Source organism: Apodemus sylvaticus, chromosome 5, assembly GCF_947179515.1.
Source record: "Apodemus sylvaticus chromosome 5, mApoSyl1.1, whole genome shotgun sequence".
In the NCBI taxonomy this organism is placed as follows: Eukaryota; Metazoa; Chordata; class Mammalia; order Rodentia; family Muridae; genus Apodemus; species Apodemus sylvaticus.
The window spans coordinates 135,484,299-135,490,298 of record NC_067476.1 but is presented as its reverse complement, the minus strand read 5'-3'; positions in this window follow the sequence as shown (position 1 = coordinate 135,490,298).

The following is a 6,000-nucleotide window of genomic DNA, read 5'->3' as shown; positions in this document are numbered from 1 at the left end:
CTAATAACATCGTCGAAGCATCATGAGCCTACCTCAGCCCTGGTTTCTGTGTCCTTGTTTTATATAAAAAGAATCCTTAACGTATTGCCATCATTTATTATCCAAATCTGTCAAGCAAATGTCTCAATATGTGAAGAGATCCCGAGCCTTTTACATGTCGTTTTTATAGACACACTCATTATTAGTAGTAAAACTTCATACCTTTTACATTCTTTATGTTTATTTCTGTGTGTGTGTGAGTATGTGTGTGTGTGTGTGTGTGTGTGTGTGTATGTGTGCATGCTTATATGAGGTTTATATACAATGAGTGTTCTCAGGAATACAGGGAATCCTGAAGAGCACATCTGTTCTCTCAGTCTGGTGTGACAGGTAGTTGTGAGTCACCATCTGCTGCTGAGACCCTAACCAGGATTTTCTTTATACCAGGAAGCACTGTGCCATCTGTCTATCACCATCGTACTACTAAGGATAGTAGAGCTTCAACTCATTTTTGCTTGCACATGTTAATTATACAAAGTGAGAGAGTGTTTCTTATGGTAAATCCATGTGTGTATATACTGAAATTTAACTATTATAACACCTGTTCTTCCTTCTGCTTACTGTTTCCAAATCTCAAAAAAAGGTCCTTGTCATTTAAAAAAATACACAAGTATCAATTTTCCAATGTATATTGTTTAACACAAGAGTTTACACTTTAATTTTCATGGTACATAAATTTGTAGTGTTGTTTATATTTGGGGGAGCAAAATAAAACATTTCCAACACATGAAATAATGGAAACATTAAGGATATGTGCAACTCGACAGATCTTTATATGAAGTCATGTGAGGAGAGGGAAAAGGAAAAGAGAAGAAACAACATGAAGGAGCCAGGAGGCCCAAAGGTTCCAAGTGCAATTAACCAACATATCTGCATTATATAGGGAGGAGGAGACAAGGCCCCTGGACTGGGTTAATTTGAGGTGTTGGCTGAAGCATGCCAGCCAGGAAAGACCAAATGACCGAGGGATGTGGGGAGAACCTGGCTGCCAGTTTGATATTTTACATCGGCACCTTTGCTAATTGTTTCAAGGTTTGAAACCTAGTAGTTGGCTGGGATATTTACCCAGGATGCTCTTAGAAACTAGGTTGCTACCATTTTCCTTCAGCTGTTGGTTGGCCATCCATGGTCCTTTGCCTTGCAGAGTCATTGTTTCTAAATCTGTGTATCCATTTTCCTCATCACTGATTTTACCTTCCTCTCTTTCTCCTCTTCCTGTTGCAAGTATTACTTCTCCCACAAACAACAATTGTTTACTCTCAGCACCAATCAGTCTTCTAAGACCTTTGTTTTAGTTAGACAAAAATATCTCCACAGACTCACAATAAAAATCTCAATTTGCCCCTTCCCTAGATAGTATTGCTGCTTTGGAGAGACTATGGTAACTTTGAAATGGGAAACTTCAGTTCAATGAGTTTGTCACTGGGAGATGGATGTTGGCTATCTTTGATGTGTGCTTTTCTTGTTGTGGGGGGTGGTCACTGTTAGTCCTGGTCCATTGTACTTTGAACCTCTCTCCTCTTCCCATCCTCTCTCGCAATGGAAAGATATTTATTCAAGTACAAAGGGCCAACCTATATGGATTAAACACTGTGATTGAGTGGGTCAAAATAATTGATTTCTCTCTAATATTGTTTGTGCCAGGAATTTTATCTTATCCATGCTTAAGTAACTCAGATAAATCTAATACCAAAGAAGGTCATAATGCTAGCTTTTGCTTAGTAGGGCTCCATTGTATAATAAGGAGGACATTATTTAATCTACAACATCTTATAGCATATTGTTTTTTCCTAAGGAGAAAATGTTCCTCTGGAGACAGTATTGCTAGGTCAGTTGGAACAGTGATTTCCTCACAAGCATGGAAAACCTGACATTAATTCCTTGGACCTTTGAAAGCAGGAATGATGTTAAGATTTATGATTGTAATCTTATCACTGCACAGATGGATCCGTGCACTGTTCAAACCTTAGAGATTAAGTACCAGTATGTATAATGCATCCTTTAGGAATTAAGACATGGAATAAAAGTTCTTTCTTTCCCTTGGAGAAATTTAACCAAGAGTGATTTCACTCCTTCACACTCCGTGTGTCTCCCCTTCTCCGAAAAGGACATCTGTGGAGGTCCTTGATCCATTTGGAGTTGAGCTTGGTACAAGGAGATAAGAATGGATCGATGCGCATTTTTCTGCATGCTGACCTCCAATTGAACCAGCACCATTTGTTGAAAACACTATCTTTTTTCCACTGGATGCTTTCAGCTCCTTTGTCGAAGACCAAGTGACCATAGGTGTGTTGGTTCATTTCTGGGTCTTCAATCCTATTCCATTGATCTGCTTGCCTGATATTGTACCAATACCATGCAGTTTTTATCACTATTGCTCTGTAGTAGAGTTTGAAGTCTGGGATATTGAATCCCCCTGAAGTTCTTTTACTCTTGAGAATAGTTTTAGCTATCCTGGGCTTTTTGTTATTCCAGATGAATTTGAGAATTGCTCTTTCTAGCTCTATGAAGAACTGGGTTGGGATTTTTATGGGAATAGCATTGAATCTGTAGATTGCCTTTGGCAGGATGACCATTTTAACTATAGTAATCCTGCCAATCCACAAGCATGGAAGTTTTTTCCATTTTCTGAGATCTTCTTCGATTTCCTTCTTCAGAGATCTGAAGTTCTTGTCGTATAAGTCTTTCACTTGTTTGGTTAGAGTCACACCAAGATACTTTATGCTGTTTGTAGCTATTGTGAAGGGGGTCATTTCCCTAATTTCTTTCTCAGTCTGCTTATCCTTTGAATATATAAAGGCTACTTATTTGCTTGCATTGATTTTGTAGCCAGCTACTTTGCTGAAGTTGTTTATCAGCTGTAGGAGTTCTCTAGTAGAGTTTTTAGGGTCACTTAAGTATACGATCATATCATCTGCAAATAGTGATAGTTTGACCTTTTTCTTTCCAATTTGTATCCCTTTGGCTTCCTTCTATTGTCTAGTTGCTCTAGCCAGGACTTCAAGAACTATATTGAAAAGATATGGAGAGAGGGGGCAGCCTTGTCTAGTCCCTGATTTTAGTGGGATTGCTTCAAGTTTCTCTCCATTTAGTTTGATGTTGGCTACCGGTTTGCTGTATATTGCTTTTACTATGTTTAGATATGGGCCTTGAATTCCTGTCCTTTCCAAGACTTTTAGCATGAAAGGATGCTGAATTTTGTCAAATGCTTTTTCAGCATCTAATGAAATGATCATGTGGTTTTTTCTTTGAGTTTGTTAATGTAGTGGATAGCATTTATGGATTTCCCGATATTGAACCATCCCTGCATCCCTGGGATGAAGCCTACTTGATCATGGTGGGTGATCGTTTTGATGGGTTCTTGGATTTGGTGGGCAAGAATTTTATTTAGTATTTTTGTGTAGATGGATCAAGGACATCCACAGAAATCCTGACACACTGAAACTAATCCAAAAGAAACTGGGGAAGACCCTGGAGGACATGGGCACAGGGGAAAAGTTCCTGAATAGAACACTAATAGCTTATGCTCTAACATCAAGAATTGACAAATGGGACCTCATAAAACTACAAAGTTTCTGTAAGGCAAAGGACACCGTCAAAAGGACAAAACATCAACCAACAGACTGGGAAAGGATCTTCACCAACCCTAAATCCGACAGAGGGCTAATATCTAATATATACAAAGAACTCAAGAAAGTAGAACCCAGAGAACCAAATAACCCCATTAAAAAGTGGGGTACAGAGCTAAACAAAGAATTTTCACATGAAGAACTTCGGAGAGCTGAGAAACACCTTAAGAAATGTTCAACATCATTAATCATTAGGGAAATGCAAATCAAAACAACCCTGAGATTTCACCTCACACCAGTCAGAATGGCTAAGGTCAAAATCTCAGGAGACAGCAGGTGTTAGCGAGGATGTGGAGAAAGAGGAACACTCCTCCACTGCTAGTGGGATTGCAAGATGGTGCAACCACTTTGGAAATCAGTCTGGCGTTTCCTCAGAAAACTGGGCATGTCACTTCCTGAGGACCCTGTTATACCACTACTGGGCATATATCCAGAGGATTCTTCAGCATGCAATAAGGACACATGCTCAACTATGTTCATAGCAGCCCTATTTGTAGTAGCCAGAAGCTGGAAAGAACCTAGGTGTCCTTCAACGGAGGAATGGATACAAAAAATGTGGTATAATTACACAATGGAGTATACAGCCATTAGAAACAATGAATTCATAAAATTCTTAGACAAATGGATGGAGCTGGAGAACATCATACTAAGTGAGGTAACCCAGTCTCAAAAGATCAATCATGGTATGCACTCACTGATAAGTGGATATTAGCCTAGAAAATTTGAATACCCAGGACATATCTTTTTTTTCCGCTGGATGTTTTTGGCTCCTTTGTCAAAGATCAAGTGACCATAGGTGTGGTTTCATTTCTGGATCTTCAATTCTATTCCATTGGTCCACTTGTCTGTCACTGTGCCAATACCATGCAGTTTTTAACACTATTGCTCTTTAGTATTGTTTGAAGTCAGGGATACTGATTCCCCCAGAATTTCTTTTGTTGTTGAGAATAGTTTTAGCTATCCTGGGTTTCTTGTTATTCCAGATGAATTTGAGAATTGCTTTTTCTAACTGTGTGAAGAACTGAGTTGGGATTTTGATGGGGATTGCATTGAATCTGTAGATCGCTTTTGGCAAGATGGCCATTTTAACTATATTAATCCTGCCAATCCACGAGCATGGCAGATTTTTCCATTTTCTGAGGTCTTCTTCGATTTCCTTCTTCAGAGACCTGAAGTTCTTGTCATATAGATCTTTCACTTGTTTGGTTAGAGTCACACCAAGATACTTTATATTGTTTGTGGCTATTTTGAAGGGTGTCATTTCCCTAACTTCTTTCTCAGCCTGCTTATCCTTTGAGTATAGGAAGGCAACTGATTTGCTTGAGTTGATTTTATAACCAGCCACTTTGCTGAAGTTGTTTTTCAGCTGTAGGAGTTCTCTGGTGGAGGTTTTCGGGTCACTTAAGTAGACTATCATGTCATCTGCAAATAGTGATAATTTGACTTCTTCCTTTCCAATTTGTATCCCCTTGACCTCCTTATGTTGTCTAATTTCTCTAGCTAGAACTTCAAGTATTATATTGAAAAGATATGGAGAGAGAGGACAGCCTTGTCTAGTCCCTGATTTTAGTGGGATTGCTTCAAGTTTCTCTCCATTTAGTTTGATGTTGGCTACCGGTTTGCTGTATATTGCTTTAACGATGTTTAGGTATGGGCCTTGAATTCCTGTTCTTTCCAATACTTTTAGCACGAAAGGATGCTAGATTTTGTCAAATGATTTTTCTGCATCTAATGAGATGATCATATGGTTTTTTTTCTTTGAGTTTGTTTATGTAGTGGATAGCATTGATGGATTTCCTTATATTGAACCATCCCTGCATCCCTGTGATGAAGCCTACTTGATCATGGTGGATGATCATTTTGATGTGTTCTTGGATTCGGTTGGTAAGAATTTTATTAAGTATTTTTGCATCAATATTCATAAGAGAAATTGGCCTGAAATTCTCTTTCTTTGTTGGATCTTTGTATGGTTTTGGTATCAGCATAATTGTGGCTTCATAGAACGAGTTGGGTAGAGTTCCTTCTGTTTCTATTTTGTGGAATAGTTTGAAGAGTATTGGTGTTGGGTCTTCTATGAAGGTCTGATAGAACTGTGCACTGAAGCCATCTGGTCCCATGCTTTTTTTGGTTAGGAGACTTTCTATGACCCTTTTTATTTCTTCAGGTGTTATGGGACTGTTTAGTTGATCTATTTGATCCTGATTTAGTTTTGGTGTCGGATATCTGTCTCGGAAACTGTCCATTTCCTCCAGATTCTCCAGTTGTGTTGAGTATAGGCTTTTGTAGTAGGATCTAATGATTTTTTGAATTTCCTCAGTTTCTGTTGTTATAT